This window comes from Marmota flaviventris, chromosome 11 (genome assembly GCF_047511675.1).
Source record: "Marmota flaviventris isolate mMarFla1 chromosome 11, mMarFla1.hap1, whole genome shotgun sequence".
In the NCBI taxonomy this organism is placed as follows: Eukaryota; Metazoa; Chordata; class Mammalia; order Rodentia; family Sciuridae; genus Marmota; species Marmota flaviventris.
The window spans coordinates 79,434,875-79,453,861 of record NC_092508.1 but is presented as its reverse complement, the minus strand read 5'-3'; positions in this window follow the sequence as shown (position 1 = coordinate 79,453,861).

Genomic DNA, 18,987 nt, shown 5'->3' with positions numbered 1-18,987 from the left:
AACTTGAAGCCATACAGAAGATTCAGAATAATGAGAATTCAAGAAAAGCAAGAAGCTGGAGTCAGAGGTGACTAGCACAAGTATATTTTCAGAAATTCTAAGGGCATTGGACTTGACATAAAACATGGTGGCAGGGCTTGATCTGACCTTATCCTGATGCCTAGAGCAGGGTGACCCCAGGGAACATCTGTGTTACATTTTTTTTTATCCCCCACCAGTCACAAGAGAAAAGTAGCAGTATGAATTTATTACTCTGTTGTGTTATGAGTGATGCCAAACCCCTCCAAAGAAAAAGTGGTTAGAAATAGTTTATTCTAAAAACATTTTTCCATTGCACACCTACCACCCATTTAATTTGCGAATAGTTGCTTGGACTATGTAATTGCCATGCAAGGGTCACAGTCAGTACCCATGCCACCCCCCATCAACAACTGCAGCCAGACAGAGGTGAGAATGAAACTTAGACGCCAGAACAAGAGAGATCCTTGAGAGTCTGAGGTCAGGCTGCTTACTGTAACTTTCTATTTGTCTGTATTGACCACATGCTCTTGCGTTAGTGGTGAAGCTATCTACATTATCACCTTTGTGTCTCCAATAGCTGGTGCTGTGCCTACCTAGCACAGGGGCTGACCCAGTTACAGTTGCAGACTGGATTAGGGTACATTCAAGGAGCATGAGAAAATAGAAAATAGAAAAAAATAAAACTGTTTATCATCCTGGCCATGGTAAGTGGTCCAACCATCAAATGGCAATAAGCCAGGTATCCCTCTGTGAGACGGAGGTGTGATGTCAATCAGGATAATCCCTTAAACACAACTGACATGGGTCCAAATGAATGTTAATATTATGGCAATATAGAGAAAACATGTGTAAGTTTTTCTTTTTAATTTCAACATAGTATCTAACAAAATTCAAATTACCAATCTACACTATAAGCAATCTCATAAATGAACTCCTTCCTCTTCTGTGCCTTTGGACCATCCTTTCCCAGCACTGGGCTCCTTTTCCTTGCTTTTACTTACCATCTACCTACCTGCCACTCCTCTGCTGTCATCTGCAAAGTCAGCTCCCAGCAAAACAAGCACACAAGTAACACTAAACACCTCCTATTTTAGAAAGTAACAATTTGATAAATCCATTCTCAGCAAGGTGTTATGACTGCTGAACACTCTTTGTGTTATACTTCAACATATTTGCATTCGCATGGAAGAAGTTATGGTTTAATTCAAGAAAATACAATGAGGATGTTCACACAACCAAAGAATCTGGACTTTTTTTTAAAAAAAAATTGAAGGCTATAGAGTAAGAATGTTAATCCAACATGGAGAAAATAATTTGTTTTCATTCAAATTAAATGAAGAGAAAATAGCAACGACAATTTGATCTGTGGTGCTCCTTGCATTGGTCTCCAGACATTTAATCTAGGAAAGCACTTGCAGTATAATAAATCCAAATTAAATATCAAGGTGCACATAACTGCATATTTGTGCTTCTTCACTAGACATTAACAAAAAAATGTAAATTATAATGTGACTGAATAACTGAAACAGACACTCAAGAGGATTCTCCATTTTGCCTTTGCCCTTGACTCTGGCCTCTTGTTCCTCTTTCCACTTATACACATTTTTTTCCTCTGTTTTTTTCTACCTCACCTATCTCTGAACCATGACTAACCAAGAAACCGCAAGGCTTGCAAAAGCAGCTCTCTGAAAATACTTACTCTGACAGTTATTGTATGAGATTGCACCAACAATCTGAGCCACAGGCATGAAAACTAGAACCATCTCCAACTGAAAGTTTCACAGCAATTAAAGACAAACAGTATTACTGCAGCCAAACCACAACGATACATACTTCCTTCTCCTTGCCATATCAGACTTCAGCTCTGCTTCAACTCAATCTTCAGGTTTTCCCTGGTGTACATCAGCTGAATAAAGTCTTAAAGTTCCATTTGACTTATTTAGTGTATTTTCTTTTCACAGTCTACATGCAAATATTAACATTTAAATGTAATCCTCTGTTCATTGACTAAGATAAATTTTTATATGTATATCTATTTATATACATGCACACACGTATACATAATGTATTAGTTGGTTTTCTGTTACCATAACAAAATACTTGAGGCTAGATACTTTATAAAGAAAAGAAACTTATTTAGCACACCATCTTGAAGGTTTAAGAGTATAGTGCCAGTGTGTGTTCAGACTCTGGTGAGGTTTCCCTGTGTTGCTTCACAACATGAATAACATCATAGCAGGTACATGTGCCACAAGGAGAGATATATGACAGGTTAAAAAGCCAGAGAGATTCAGGAGTCTTCTATAACAACTTTCTCTCAGAGGATCTAACTGGAGTCTCATGAGAACAACATTAATTCCTTCTAAGAAATTCCTCCAATGACCTAATCACCTTTCACTAGCCTCACCTCTTAAGGGTTCTACCACCTCTCACATTGCCACATTACAGACCAAGCAAATGAGCTCTTGAGGAACACACTCAAACCTTACCCAGACAATAATACATATATAAGCATGTGCATAAATGGATACGTACATGAAGTCATGTATATAAGCCTACAGTAGCTTTGACCATGGACATCCTCTTCTTCATTACTAATTGGGGTCAAGATGTCAAGTTGGGCTACAAAAGGGTTTCACTAAAGTTGTGTGTCTTTTCATGGGCAAGTAGTAGATGAATTTCTCCCCTGTTCAATTTCTCCCCTACATCTGATTCATCTTTCCTCATTTCCTTATCTCTGCTGTTGAAAATTGTATCAAAAAGTAATTTGCCACAAGTTCCTTAAAATCATTTGTTAAAGATCCATAAAACCATCTGTTTAGGGAGATTAAACATCAATCTGCTTATTCTTGAGCTACTATTAGTTGTCAAATCTGCTTGCATGACATAATTTTTCTCTAACTTTATTGAAGTAAAACTGACAAATAAAATTGTATAAATTTAAGATGTATAATATGATGATGCTTTTGTACACATATAATGTATTATGTTGTATGAAATTGTTACTAAAATCAAGTAAATTAACAAATCTATCACCTCATATAGTTACCTGTGTGTGTGAAAAGGCATGTATGCATGAGAACTTGTAATCCCAGCACCTCAAAGAATAAAACAAAACTAAAATCAAATTTAAATATGTTTTATATACTCATCATGCTAAACATTAAATCCCCAGAACTTATAGCTTGTGTAACTGGAAGTTTGTACCTTCAACCAACATCTCCTCAATGTGATGTAATTTTTGTTTGATAAAACTGCCTATTTCATTTGGATAAATCCATAGATTGAGTTTAAAAGGAGACTTTGGAAGTCACCATTCATGTTCATGGTGGTGTTTGCTACATAATATACATAATCTGCATTGCAGACCTTCTCACAGTTTATAAAACATGCACCTATGCAGGCTTTCTAGAGTGTGAACACACAGAGCCATGCAGGCATTGAGTGTCTCCTTCAATACTACTCATAATGGTAGTCAGTACTCCAGGGAAGTCCCCTCGTTCTATAAATGCTAGAAATTCTAACAGAAATCACAAAAGTCAATGAAAACAAGTGTAGCACTTTGATACTGAGCACTGAATCTCAGTGCTTCCAATGTATTTCCTATATAACTGCAAGAAATCCGGTTTTCACAGGAAATTCTTGAGAATCTTCCAAAATGCTTTTGTGCCATGGTCCTTACTCCCCACGGTAACCACCCTGCCTGGGATGTTTCCATAGCAACTCCAGACACTTCTACTTCAATACCAAACTGTGCCCCATCACTGTTTCCATTGGAACTGAAAACCCTTCCTGAAAATTCAGCCTGGAAACATGGGTCTTGCTTGCAGAAAATAATCCTGTGTTATTTGCAATTTCTCAGAAACTCTGGAGCAAGACTGCTTGGGCCCAGAATTTTCAAAGCAAAATGGTTCTTCTAATTCACACACACATTCACTTTCTCCAGAGGACAAAATACACATCTAGAATGGCTGGGTCAAGATGAGACACAAGATCAGCCACAATCAGAGAACTAGAAATAACACTGTCTTCAATTCACACCCTGTCCTTGAGACTTGGCCCATTTTACTCTTTCACGCCCACCTTATCTTTTCCTGCAATCTGACTTTGACATGGTCTCTCCTGCCTGTGATACTTTAAAATATATATTTGAAGCCAAATTGATCTCTCTCTCATCCCCCTCACAAGAGTCTCCACCTACTAGCCAAAAGGCTCCTAAACTCCTCTTGAAAGCCATCACTTATTTATGCAGTAAGTGAAAACTCGATGAACAATTAAGTATTCTGGAGAATTGCTCTTTGGCTTATTCAGAAATGACAACTTCTAGCAGACCAAGATTCCTTTTTCTATTTCTTCCAAGAAAAATGAATTTCACATCTTATTTATTCCCACCCCTTCATTCAAGTTTTGTCCTTGGAAGAAGACTTCCCTTTCATGAAAGTCCATTGAGACACCAGATCCCTGTGGACATACTCTTTCCCAGGCTGGATGCCAATTTCCTCCCTCTCTCACACAGAACAACTGGCACACCATCTATCAGTCTGGCCACAACCCCAGCATCATTGAAGTCAACGGGCAAACCCCTGAACCTAGAAAGAAAAAGTGACTGCAAATATAAAATTAATTGTCTCAGCTACAGTCCCACTTCAACAGGGTATAGTTGGATATGTCCTTCCCTTATTCTAGGTACCATATTCCTATCAAAAATTCCTAAAATTTATGATATTCGTCCTATCTTATAATGCCAGGCAGATATTGAGCTATGTAATTTCCAAGTTAATGAAGCTACGTTAGCTGTAATTAATCACATCAACCACAACCTTCATGTTGCTGAACCTAGTGATCAGACCTAACAATCATCTGTCCAACTGCTCACTGTCTATCTCCATTAAAGACTATGTCAAGTTTAATAGGTCCAAAATGAAACCCTGTAATTCCCTCTGCCAGTGTGGCCCACCCACACTGTACCTCATCAAAGTTTCTCAATTATTATTGGTATCTTCCATCTGGTTTCTCAGGCCAAAAAACTTGATATTATCTTGAATGCTTTCTTCACACATCCCTATCTAATCAATCAGCAAATCTGTTCAGTTTTTCCTTCATAGTACATCCAGCATTTCTATAACACCCTGGACCTACCTCCAGCCCTGCCCTGATTCATACCTCTGCCATCTCTTACACGGCTTTCAACGACCACCTAACCAGTCTCCCTGCTTGTCAACACAGCAGTCAATATTATCCTGTTATAATACATGTCAGCTCACGGTCCTCGTCCCAGTGTCCTCTGGCAACCTGGCCTCTTTACAATGACCTGCCAATTCAGCCACCTCCTTCCCTTATTTCTTTGTTCTAGTCATGCTGGTCTCCTTGGATCCTTGGACATAGAGGCATGCTCCAGGTCCAGGCCCCTGGAATGTTCTTCCCACAAACACCACCATGCCCTGCTTCCTCACCTGGACTCTTACTCAAAACTATTTCCATGAAGAGGCAAAAATCTCATGTTTTCTTCTACATTAACTGCCAAAATATTTTTAGCATTTCAGGATGAGAGATATTTTAGAATATTTCAGAATTCTAATTTCAGAATAAAATAACCCAAACCATGTTTGATTTCTTAAAATATTTTAATGATATTATAGTTCACTGGGTCTAGTATTTTATGTCTTATCTTTTCTAAAATGAATTTGATTGTCCACGATTTCCTTGTCAGATGCTCACTCTAGAAGTTGTTCCCCTACTTCAAAGGCTGACTAGTTCTTCCAGACCTTTCTGCTCACCATTATCACTTGAACTCCACACTAACACTGCAGAAATTCCACATGTTCTCTTGGACCCAGATTAGATGTCATCTCTTCCATGAAGTCCTCCCTGATCTTTCCCCCCACAGAGGTATGTCTTCTTCTTAGTAATCCAGCTCTTTGATTTCCATTTCTTCTTAGTGCATTTGTTCTTTATATATAATATTTTTATATGCCCTTTGTCTCCTAAATAAGTATTGCACATTCCTTGAGATTATAAACTCCATTTTATTTGTTATTTTATTCCCTAGAGTACTAACAAGCACCTCACATGAGAATTCATTAAAGTGTTTATTGAAAAATTAGATGAAAATAGAATGAATAATAAGAAAATGAAGACATATGCTTATAGTGCTCTACTTTTACTTCTCATTGATTTTGTTCATTAGAATTTTCCAAGTAAGAGTGTGTCAGCTTTGCATCTCTGTGACCAAAATACCCAACAAGAAAAACTTGAAAAGGGAAAGTTTATTTTGGCTCACAGTTCCAGAGTTGTAGTCTATGGTCAGCCAATTCCATTGCTCTGGGCTCAAGTAAGGCAGAACATCATGGCAAAAGGGCATGGTAGAGGAGAGCTGCTCCACCTATGGCAGCCAGGAAGCACAGAAAAGGGGAGAAGGAAGGAGCTGCAGGGAAGATGAACCCTTCCAGAGCACACCCCCAGAGATCAACTTCCAGCCAAGCCTCACCTGACTACGTTTTCCATCCAGTCACTCCATTCAAACCAGGTCACAGCTCTCATAATTCAATCATTCACCTCTGAATATTCCTGCATTAACACAAAAGATTTGGGGTGGGGGACACTTCACATCTAAACTGTAAGAGTGTCACTGTTAAATTAATACTAATGACAGTAGTATTAGAATTATTGCCAATCGTTTTGAGGTCATTATTTTTAAAATGTTTTTGTTATACAAATATAACTACTACTAATATTTTCCTCTGATTTTTATGCTCAGGTATAGTTGTGTTTATGTAAAATACATAGCACATGCACAGTGCATATCTGTCTGTATATATTTAATATGTGCCCATATGAATAAATACTCAGCATAGTTATCCTCTTATCAAAGGAACATGGCCATAGGTGCAAGTTACGTTGTCTATGTAGGCTTGCGTGTGTATGTCTGTGCAAGCTTCACATAACTTTTCAAGTGGGACTATTGATCAAAGATGTAAGTAACTAATATGAAGGCCTTTCTAAGGACTAGAATACTTTGAAGTATGTCAGCAAGAACATATTGACCTCTTTTGGGAAAAGGATTATGTGTAGCAATCAGACATGACTATCTAATGTTGAAGATCAAAGGGTATTGACTGAAATCTGCAGTTGCCATAGCTACTGAGCCCTGTGAATTTACTATAGTTCTCTTATTACAAGCACAAGATTTACAGTTAAGACCTGCTTTATTGACGAGAGGGGTTATCTGTTCACTAAATCTGGGAGTTTACTGGAATGATTTTCAGCCCACGTTGTTTTGCTAAATTGAATCTGATTCAGTGAAATTAAAATATGATGTTCTCAAGGCACGCATTCATAATTTACTGTAACTCTATCAATCTTTTTAGGATGTGCAAAATATCCTAATAGCAAGCCTAATCTTAGAGGATAAGACATTTATGACCTATTTTTGAATAGGGCAGGTTCTCAATTGACTGAAACAGACATTCAGAGGTGAGGTTGACAGGGTAAGTCCAAGCCAGTAGGTCTCAAATTGCCTCCCACGTAATAGCTTCATAGCTTTTCCCTAGTGATACCAAGTGGATTTCATAAACCACATTTTGAATCCCCAAATCTTAATCATCAAAGCATGCCTGGTTATCTAAAGCTACTTTTGAAACCTTCCTTCAAATACAGATTTTAAAACATAATCCTACCTTTGGCTGCTTCTCCACAATTGATCTGGTTCTCGCTTTCTCATTGTGAAACAAATTCACCAGGCAACTAGGTACCCATTTCTCTGAGTCTGGTGAGACAGAACACAGTCACAGACAACAAGTTATATGAAGTTGTCTTATTACATACACATAAGCCTGAAGGGACAAAAGCCTAGAGTCCATTGTGAGCCAGTCCCCCCAGGCTCAGGAAAGCTACCTGGGGCAGGTACTAATACTGATTGTGCATACCCCACTTGTACCACCACTGAGGGTTGCAGAAAGGTAGACTGCTCTGGATTATATACACAGAGGCTATGTGGCTCGTGGGAATGAAGCTTTGAAGGGAATCTTCCTTCTAGAGAAAAGGCAAAAACAGACTGGGCTGTTCAAGGCAGTTCCTCCCTAACTCAAAGCATTACATTCCTTACAGGGGGACAAGGTGTGTCCAGGATACTTCAGACAGTTCCTTTGTATTTCAGATATTGTTTTCCCAGCATATTCTTCAATTATTCTTGAGAACCACAAGAAAGGGAAGGATGGGAAAGAACTCAGTTGGTCTACAGCCACCTGGAGAACTATCCTGCACTTATTAGGTCTCTTATTCTTAAAACACTTCTATACTTCATCAAATTCTAGAATAAACACTTACCTGTGGACCACTGTTACCAACTAGATATTTTCATAACTAAGTGCAAGTAGTTAACAGAGAAGAGAAATGGAGAAAAACCATCCAGAAAGTAGCTACTTTATGCTCTCATCTAAAAGGAAGTTGCATGATTAATCAGATTCTTCCCAGCTATTAATTGCTTTATGTTCATGAATGTGCCCTTCTGTCACTTCCTAGGGCCTGAAGGAAAGAATTCCAAAACTTGTCTTCTTCTTTATTATACTGGTAATAAAAAAAAATTAAAAGTGCACCATGATGAACACCATTATGTTACTGACCCAGGTACATTTGTTCTGACTACGCAGAATACCAATCACCAAAACAATGAATTTTTGCAAAAAAGAAAGAGGTGATCATGAAGTGGCCAAGCATGTTGAGATCAGAGAACAAGTCTCCAGTCCTCTTGGATGGGGTTTAGGGGTGTTTGGGAGATAAAGAAACAGGGTGAACTAAGGCACAGGGAAATGTGATTAGAAGGAAGGAAGCTAAAATAATTGATGGTCTGCACATGCATAATCAAATTTCATGGCTATTCATAGGATGCATGATCAGAAAATGGCATTAGCATGATCTGCGGATGGTGTCTTGTCCTCATGATATCAAAAGGTCACCCATCAGACTCATGCACAAGCTAAGTGAGGGGGTCAGGACCTTCAATTGGTTTGAGCTAGACAAGGCTATCTACAAATTCCTATAAAACAACTTAAGCAATCAAATTACAGGTGTTATAGCAAAGCTAATGGGACTCTAATACTTCATTGTTTGGCTAAGTGACTTCTAAGATTAGTGATGAAAGCAGGTGACTACAAACAAGGGAAGCTACAGAGTTTATTCAGATCTTCCTTTAGTTTCACATGCACCTATATGGCAGCTCAGAATTATGATCTCAGCAGCCACCCTGCCTCAGTATCAAGTGTTGGTCAAACCACTGAGCCTATTTTCTCAAATGTAAAACAGAAAAAAAAAATGTTTTCACCTCAATGCTTCTGTAAGTTTTTAATTGGTTATATATAGTGAGTGCTTAGCTGAGTGTCTAACATAGAATAAGTGTTCAATAATGCTAAACTATAATTTTCAGGACACTGTTTTTTGCTAAGAAGTTTTGTTTGAGAAAAAAAATCCTTGTGAGCGGGAAGAAAAACATGGTGGTGGGAAGGGAGTGAATGAGCCGCCCCGTGCCCCACACTGCCGCACCCACAGATCCCTCCTAGTTACAGGACCCCTATCCAGCTGGTCTCAGCAGAAGTCACCAGTGCTGTGACCTCATACTGGGCTCCAGGCCTCAGCCTTCGAGTAGGTGCCCATCATTGGAGCAGGACCCAAAGCCTGAAGTTCCAGCTCACGCAAGACTCTGCAAGCGCCTCAGCAGAATCACCTGTCAACACATCTGCAGATCGCCAAGACTTCACTCCCACGCAGGTCACTCAGCTGCTACCTACTCACAGCACAATGGCATTGCCTGGCTCCCCCCACCTCACCAGGCTCCCCCCACCTAACCAGGCTCCTCCCACCTCACCAGGCTCCTCCCACCTCACCAGGCTCCCCAGCACTGAAAGCAGACTGCTGCCATCTTGGCTCAACATTCTCACCATATTAGCTGGGGGCAGTTCCCAGATCGGATCTCCAGAGGCCAGGTACCAGGTTTCCAACCTTCCCCGCTCCCCAGCGGTGGTAACCCAACACAATAGCTGCCCAACACAGGTGTGCAGTGTAACCAGGGAGCTGCCCACGGGAGCCCCAGGGTGAGAGTTTCCTCAATTGGGAACTGCTAGGGGAGAGGGAGTTGGGGCTAAAGTTTGGAGCCTAACAGAGAGACCAGGAACTGGGAAATCTCTAGGCAAGAGAGGGTGATCACGTCATACAAACGGTCCCAAAAAGAGACCCGTGAGGTGTAGTCTTTCTGCAGGGACTGGTGGCTGCCACTCATGCATCCAGGTGCCCTGTGCCAGTACCAGTCTTCCCAGCACCCACCCCCAGTTACCTCAACCATCCCCAGGGCAGAGACACCAGCTTACAACAGATGGCACCACCTACTGGATGAGAAGAGAAATAGGAAAGATATGGATCTCTAAAGCTAGCCACACCCTGGCTTCTTCCTTTGAGTTTTTTGTTTGTTTATTTGTTTATTAGTTTGTTTGTTTTTTCTCTTCTACCCCTCTATCCTTCAATATCCCCAACATACGTGAAACTAAGAACATTGCATGAAATAGGACTTTAAAGACTGCGTCATCTGAATAATATAACATAGAGGTGGTGTATATGCCCTTTTTTTCTTTTCCTTTTTATTCTTTCATTTTTCTTCACCCCTCCAAATTTTACTGCTTTAACATCTGTATTTTTCTAAATACATGTGTGTTTGTTTTATGTACTCTACTGTCATCCCACATACTTGCCTACCCTAAATTACTTCTGACTATTCTCTTGCTACTAACCATTTTCATTAGATTTCTCCTTCACACTTCCTAAGATATATTAACTCTATATCCTCACATCCTACCTCCTCAGTGTATTGTCCTAAGCCCCACCCCCAGTTTATTGTCCACTTTCAGAAACTATAAGCCTTTTTACAAAACTACTGATTATATTTTAGATAATAATTGAATCCAACATTTCTGTACACCAAGACTAAACTGTAAACATCTTAACAACAACAAATTGTTCATAGGTGGCATATTGTTGATATTGGGATCTGTTAACATTGTCCTTCCCCACAGAGGAGGGGTCTTGGAACACTGCAAGAGCACTACAAACCTATAGGGTAAAAACAATAACAGTCTAGATCCACAGAGCTGGAAAGGAAGACACATAAGCAACATGAAAAGACAAGGGAAGAAAGTGCCCCAAACAAATGAAGACACCACATCATTAGAATCATTAGCAGCCACAGCAGGAGAAATTACAGAGAAGGAGTGTTGAGGGCCACAGCCAAGTCGGGATGACGCATGGCATTTTTGCCAGAAGTAGTGGTTGAGAGGTGACGCCAGCAAGTTCTCATGGAGTTCCCATTGAGTTCCAGTTGAGCTCTCGCGGGGATTCCTGAAGAGTTTGCATTGGTTGGGGAAGTGCCAGAGGAGGGATTTTCCAGTGTGTGGTTCCTGGAGGAGCCACGTGGTGTTCGGCAGAATTCCCGGGGACCGTGTGTGGAGTGTGCTGGTGGGGTTCAGAAATAAAGTTTGTTCCTGCTTCAGTGGCTTGTGATTTGTGCCCAGCCAGACTGCGGCATTTGGCGGCTGGTGTGGGGAATGGCTGAAGCTCGGAGGTAAGTGAAATTGCTCGCCCCTGAGGGAAGGCGAGAGAATGGGTGACCATTTCAAAAAACAATGTGTTCTTGTTTTGATTTGTTTTGTTTTTGTTTCAAGCTGCCTATCCCTAGAACTTTCTCAGGCAAACTGGGAAAAATGGTTGGCTCAAGGTTTGAAGTTGTTCGCCCCTGAGGAAGAGATAGAAATAGATGACAAATGCACATGTCAAGAAAGTAGGAAAATTGATACAGTGATTTTTTGTTCTGGTTTTGTTTCATTCTGTTTCGGTTTTGTTTTGTGTTATCTTGTTGGGTTGTGTTATCTTTATAGTAGATTAGAAATTAGTAAAAAACAAACTGAAAGAGTGTTAAGTAAATTGTTAGAGGTTCAGACCATGGAGAAAGACATTTTAGATCAAGCAAAAGAGAAGGTCTCTCAAGCTAGTCAGACAGAGGAAGAAAATTTAAAGGAAAAGGGGCTATTAGGGAAAAAGCTACAACAGGAGGCTGCTACTAACACCGTTCTATCACCAGAGGGTGTAATTCAACCAACAGCTCCACCTATGGAGACAGCTGAGTGGCCCTCAACCCCTATAGTTGATAGATGGGATCCTGAGACAGGACCTCAAAGATTAGCATGCCCTGTACTTGAGCAGGCAGGAGGGCAGCGAATTCACTGTGCTCTAGATTTCAAAACAGTGAAGCAGTTAAAGGAGGCTGTAACAACCTATGGTCCTCAAGCACCCTTCACTGTAAGCATGGTCGAATCCATTACCAACTTGGACATGACGCCAGCAGACTGGGCTAGCATGTGTAAATCTGTGCTAAATGGAGGACAATATTTGTTATGGAAGGTTGCCAATGAGGAAATTTGCATGGAGACGGCTAGGCGAAATGCAGCAGCCAGTTACCCTCAAAGAAATCTAGATATGTTATTAGGAAAAGGACCTTATGAGGGTCAACGGCAACAAATTTTAATATGATCCTGCTATATATGCACAAATTGCTGCAGATGCAGTTAGGGCATGGAAGACTTTACAAGGACATGGAGATTTACAAGGTCAATTATCTAAGGTGATACAGGGAGCTAATGAACCTTACACTGATTTGTAGATAGGCTTATTCAAACAGCTACCAGAGTTTTTGGGGATACAGAAAAAAACAATGCCATTAATTAAACAACTGGCTTATGACCAAGCAACTCGTTGGTGCAGAGAGGTCATTAGACCATGGAAACATGGAGATTTAAACACATATATTAAATTATGTAGAGACATTAATGAACAAGGGCAAGTCTTGGCAGCTGCAGTACAACAGGCTTTAGATGCCAGGCCAAAAATGTGCTACAATTGTGAACAAACAGGACATTTAAAAAGGAACTGCCCCGTAGGAGGAGGGTTTAACAAAACTAGGTATCAAAGGAATAGAATACCGGGTATTTGCCCATGATGCTGTAGAGGGAGACATTGGGCTAATGAATGCCGTTCTCAAACCACCATAGAGGGTACTCCATTATCAAAAAATGGACAAGGACCAGGTGTTTACCCACGATATTGTGGAGAAAGGCATCGAGCTCCATTGCCAAAAAATGGACAGGGGGGCCCAATGCTCCGGGGCCCACCACCACAAATATACGGGGCACTGGAGGAACCCAGAAACACCATGGAGGAACCCAGCAACACCATCAGGGTAGTGCCCAGGACACATTATCCATCAGATCTCTCATCAGACGAACCAGAGGGAGTGCAGGGTTGGACATCTGTGCCTCCACCAGAGCAGTACTAACTTCAGAGATGGGAGTTCAAATCATTCCCACAGGAGTAAAAGGACCTCTTACCCAAGGGACAGTAGGATTATTGTTAGGATGCAGTTCTTCTACTCTAAAAGGACTTATGATAAGTCCTGGGGTAATTGATCCCGTTTATGAAGGTGAAATAAAAATTATAGCTAGTTCTCCAAGAGGTATATCAGTAATTTCACCACGAGATAGAATAGCACAGTTATTAATAATACCCAGCCTGCATGATAAATTTTCCAGTAGTACTATAGAAAGAGGTTCCAGGGGATTAGGCTCCACAGGTGTAGATTGGGCTATGCTGTCTTTAAATTTAGATTCTCGCCCCATGCTAAAACTAAATATTCTAGGACATGAATTTAATGGGCTACTTGATACAGGTGCAGACCTTAGCATCATATCTCATCAAGAATGGCCAAAACATTGGCCATTACAACAGGCCACTCAAACGCTTCAAGGCCTAGGAGTGGCGACTAATCCCCATAGAAGTGCAATGGTATTAGATTGGAAGGATCCTGAAGGATGTGAAGGAACTATACAGCCATATGAATTGGATCATCTTCCTATAAATTTATGGGGACGAGATGTCCAAGATCAATTAGGTTTGACATTAATGAATAACATCAATCCAAATGTGCCCACTTTTAGGGCTAGACAAGGTTTTAGGAAAGAAAAAAGATTAGGAGAACAAGAACAGAGTCAGTCTTTCTTGGTACCTAATGATGTGAGGATGGCCAAATGCCAGTAGAGCTCTGAAGAGGGGCCTTTCCTGAGATAGCAGGTAGTGGCTTAACGCTGGCTGCTGACAACTTCGTAGAGTGGGCCAAGGAGAACAGATCTGAGACAGGACAGGCCATTTTGGGGGAACATAGTATGGCCCACCAGTCATAGGACACTCCGGATAGTCACAGACCTACTTGGGGGAAGGAGGTGCCTTTGTGGGTGTGGGTGTGAGTTTGTGGTTTTGTCTCATGTTCTGAAAATAGGTAGGAAAGGTGGATTGTTTGGTTTGGAGTCAACTGTTTCTAGTAAGTCATTTGACAAGGCAAGTGTTTCTATGTCTGTGTATCCACTGTGTTCGTGGTTGTAGTCTTTAGAAAAGGGAATGCATCAATGGAGGTATCCTGTCTAGTAGGAAGCTTCCCAGCATTCATCCTGCCCATTTTATGAATGGACTGCGGCTTGTCTTATGGATGGGCAACACCTACTATCTTCCTAAGTTCCTGTTTACTTCTTGATTTCTGGCCTCTCTCCAGAATAGGCTCATGGTTTTGTGTCCAAGATATGTACCACCTCCAAAATCTGTGACATGGCCATGTACTGGATAGCTGAAGGGAATGGGAACATCTCAGAAAACTCAGATATCAGTGTAACCAGTAAAGTCTCAGTGGAGAAACCGTGCTTTGGGCCATTTGCTTACCTATGGTTCTGTTGCCCTGAATGTCAGGAAGGTCTTTGCCTCAGGTCACCCCTTTGTGAAGCCTGAAGAAAACAGTTTTCATATGGAAATGAATGGGCATCACCTGTGGCTCTTTGCTTAATTGCTTTGGAAAGGGATGTGTCTGAATCAGCCTCTTGGCCCTGTGTGAGGTTGTGGCTTTGATTCTCAGAACCTGATAGATCTAAAGAAAGATCCCATGTGTGCTTGGGTTTTCTATTGACTCCAAATCATATAAAGAATCTATACCTGAGAGTCAGTAGGATTAAATTGGAGAAGCAGAGCAGTATTAACAGCAGGCCTATTTGATCACTCCTGTTTCACAGGAAGTGTGTCCAGGTCACCCTGACTTTAGGCAAATGAGGGGCAAGGGAGCTTATTTTGGACACTGTCTTGGGCTGTGCCCCTCATGGAAACCTCCATCCAGAGGTTATGATGAGTGTCTATATGGAAGATGATGAGGGCCATGTGGCAGTGTTTTGGTTTTAATTGTGGTCATTTGTGTGGCGGTTGGAAGAGATGACTGGGTCCACCTGGGCTTGAACTCTGGTGTGATTCCCCTTAGAGCCTGTGTTCTGGAACTGACCTCAGAGAAGTATTGCCATGAATTGTGTTGGGATTTTAGGATGCCACGCATGAGAGTCGCCCTTGTAAACTGAGATCTAGTCCCAGGGTGGCTTTCCACAGAGCACTGGGAATCTCAGCAAGGATATAACACGATTTTATTCTGAAAGACTTGGAAGCCATAGTTAAGAGTCAAAACACACATGGAACTCACATTGTAGACATCAATGGGCCTGGCTTCATGTGACATTTTGGCCACTCTTAGGGAAGCCTTGCCTGTTAGAGTTCTCCAGAGCTTTCATTGAAATCAGCTTCCACACCGTTTAATGGTTCCTGAATGAATTGAAAACCAGTGCCTCCAACTTGATACTTGAAAAATGGCTAGATAAATACCATGAAATTTTTGAAATTCCCATGACCAGGTGGCACTGGAGAACCTTTGGATGTCCTGTAGCTGATCATGAGTGTACCAGACAGTGCCTTGATTGACTGGGTTTCATGAAAATGGTGTAGAACAGAGATGCCAGTAAGTTGGAGCCAGCTGAGTAGTGGGCCTAGAACAGTGGTGGGCAGGTGTGTGATTAAACGTCTGTGGTGGGGTCATGTGGATCTGCCATTGGCTTCCAAATGGCTTGTGACTGACATGGTGCAGCCAGCAGACCCTTGTATATAAAGGCATCTTGTTATATGGAAAGTTTTCATGGCAATGTTCAGAATCATGTTGCTATGGACAAGGGGGCAGGCTATGTGGGATAGAAGACTGGTTGGTGCATTCTCCTGCAGACCCTGACTCACCACACGTGACAGAACTCCCTCCAGCACTGTGTCCCAGTTGAAATCCTTGTATTTCGTGAAGCAAACACCAAACTCCCAGTGCAGCAGCAAGAAAGACCATGAAAAATGGAGGATGAACAAATGGTTTCAGAGTCCACACGGGAAGACACTTAGCCCCCATTGGCCACATTTACTTACAAAGAGAGAATTCAGCCCTGCTGCCTCGTGTTCATTAAAGAATAAGAGACCATGTGCTCCAGGTTACATAGATGCAGACCCAGCTTTGATTGTCTCACTGCAAAGGAAGCTAAAGCTCCTGACTACAACATATATTTCAAGTTATTAGGAGACATAAATTGTATAAGGCCTTATCTAGGCATACCAACAGGAGAGTTGGGACCTTTATTTGATATCCTAAAAGGTCCATCAGATCCAAATTCACCCCGAATGTTAACGCCTGGAGCAAGAAAGGCATTAAAAATTACTGAAACATATATGGAAAATATGCAGTTGGATAGAATTGATATGTTTGCCTTTATTATTTATTGTAATACCAACAAAAAATATTCCTACAGGAGTATTTTGGCAAGAAGGTCCATTATTTTGGATACATTCATCTTATTCTCCTAACACTATTCTTACTAGGTATCCTGAGTCTATAGGACAATTAATATTCAAAGGAATAAAATCAGCAAAGGGAGTGTTTGGAATGTCTCCCGATAAAACTATTATTCCATATACTATGGATCAAATTGATGAGTTAGCTAATGAGTTAAAACTTGGGCAATAATCATGTGTAAATCTAATGTTTCATTTGATAATCACTTACCATTTAATCCTTTATTGTCTTTTTGGTCTTCACATCCTGTAGTTTTTCCAAAAATGACAAGAAAAACACCCATCATGAATGCTCCAAATATATTCACTGATGGGTCAAATAATGGTAAAGCAGCAGTAGTTACCCATGATCAAACTTTTACATTTTTACTACCCAAACAATCAGCTCAAAAGGTAGAGCTTAATGCAGTATTACAAGATTTTGTGATGTTTAAAGATTCTGTATTTAATTTATTTTCTGATAGTCAGTATATAGTTAATGCTATAGTATCCCTTGAAGATGCTGGTAGGATTTCCCCTTCCTCTACTGTTTTCTCTTTATTTTCCACTATACAAAGTCTAATCTGGGACAGAAAATATCCATTCTTTATAGGACATATCAGAGCACATACAGGATTGCCTGGAGCCCTTAGTTTGGGCAATGATTTAGCAGATAAAACTACACATGACATACATATTTTCTCTACACTAGAAGAAGCTACAAATTTTCATAAAAGGTTCCATGTCAATGCTAATACTTTACAAAAGCATTTAAAAATAACTAAGGAACAAGCTAGACAAATAATAAAACAATGTCAAAATTGTGTGACCTTTTTACCACAAGTTAATCTTGGAGTCAATCCTAGAGGATTGATACCCAACCATATTTGGCAGATGGACGTCACACACTTGCCAGAATTTGGAAAATTAAAATATTTGCATGTTACCGTTGATACTTCTTCCAGATTTTTGATGGGCTCCCTTCATGCCGGAGAAAAAACTAAAGATATTATAGCTCATTGCTTACAAAATTTTGCCACTGTGGGTGTTCCAAAATAGTTAAAAACAGATAATGGTCCTGGTTATACTTCTACCTCTTTTAAACAATTTTGCTCATCATTTGGCATTACTCAAATAACAGGAATCCCATACAATCCACAGGGACAGACATAGTTAAAAGAGCTCATCAAACTATTAAAATGTACTTATTAAAGCAAAAAGAGGGAATTGGAAAGGGGTATATATCCCCCAAAGATAAACTTAAAATAACACTTTTTACTCTAAACTTTTTAAATTTGGATTCATCAGGGCTTAGTGCTGCAGAAAGGCATATGTGTCCAAAAAAATGTACATAAGCCCAAGGTACTTCGGAAGGATATTCTAACAGGACAATGGAAAGGTCCTGACCCAGTGATTGTCTGGAGTCGGGGGTCTGTTTGTGTGTTTCCACAGGGAGAACAGCAGCCGATTTGGATTCTAGAGAGATTAACTAAGGTCCTGACCCAGTGATTGTCTGGAGTCGGGGTTCTGTTTGTGTGTTTCCACAGGGAGAACAGCAGCTGATTTGGATTCCACAGAGATTAACCAAAGCAATTTCTACATACCAAAAAGAAGATGATTTGACTCAAATCCATAACAGCTGATATCCTGAGCTCCAGCTTGGCTATTCTTACATCTGTGACAGTGATTCTCCCACACCTAGAGGCTAATGAATAATGAACAACATTAAGGCCTATTTCAAAGGTAAAAAAAACCTTGAGGCTTGCATGTGGGAATACCTTCGGACCCATATGCATGTTACAGAAAAAAGGATGGGATATCCAAAAAAGAGTCAAACCCAGGATGTCTTTTTTCAATATCTATTTTATTATTGCCCTTTCCCACATCATAAAGTTCTATATTATTTTTTGAGCTCATACAGACCTAGGTTAATGTTTTTCTGATCAGTTTTATTTTTTGACTGTGGAGTTTTTAAACATCGCAATGGAGATTTCACCTGTGAAAAGCTACAAGGCCTTTACTATTATGTTATGTGTTGTAGGTATTATGTTATGTGTGCACGCTTCTGTTTTGTGTTGTATGTCTGTATGTGCGTATGTTCATATATCATATATGAGGAGCGCTCATGATAAAATGGATCCAAACATTTTTTTTATTCATGTGATTTAAATGGTTTAATTTAAATTGGGTAAACAGCTGTTGAGGATTGTTTTA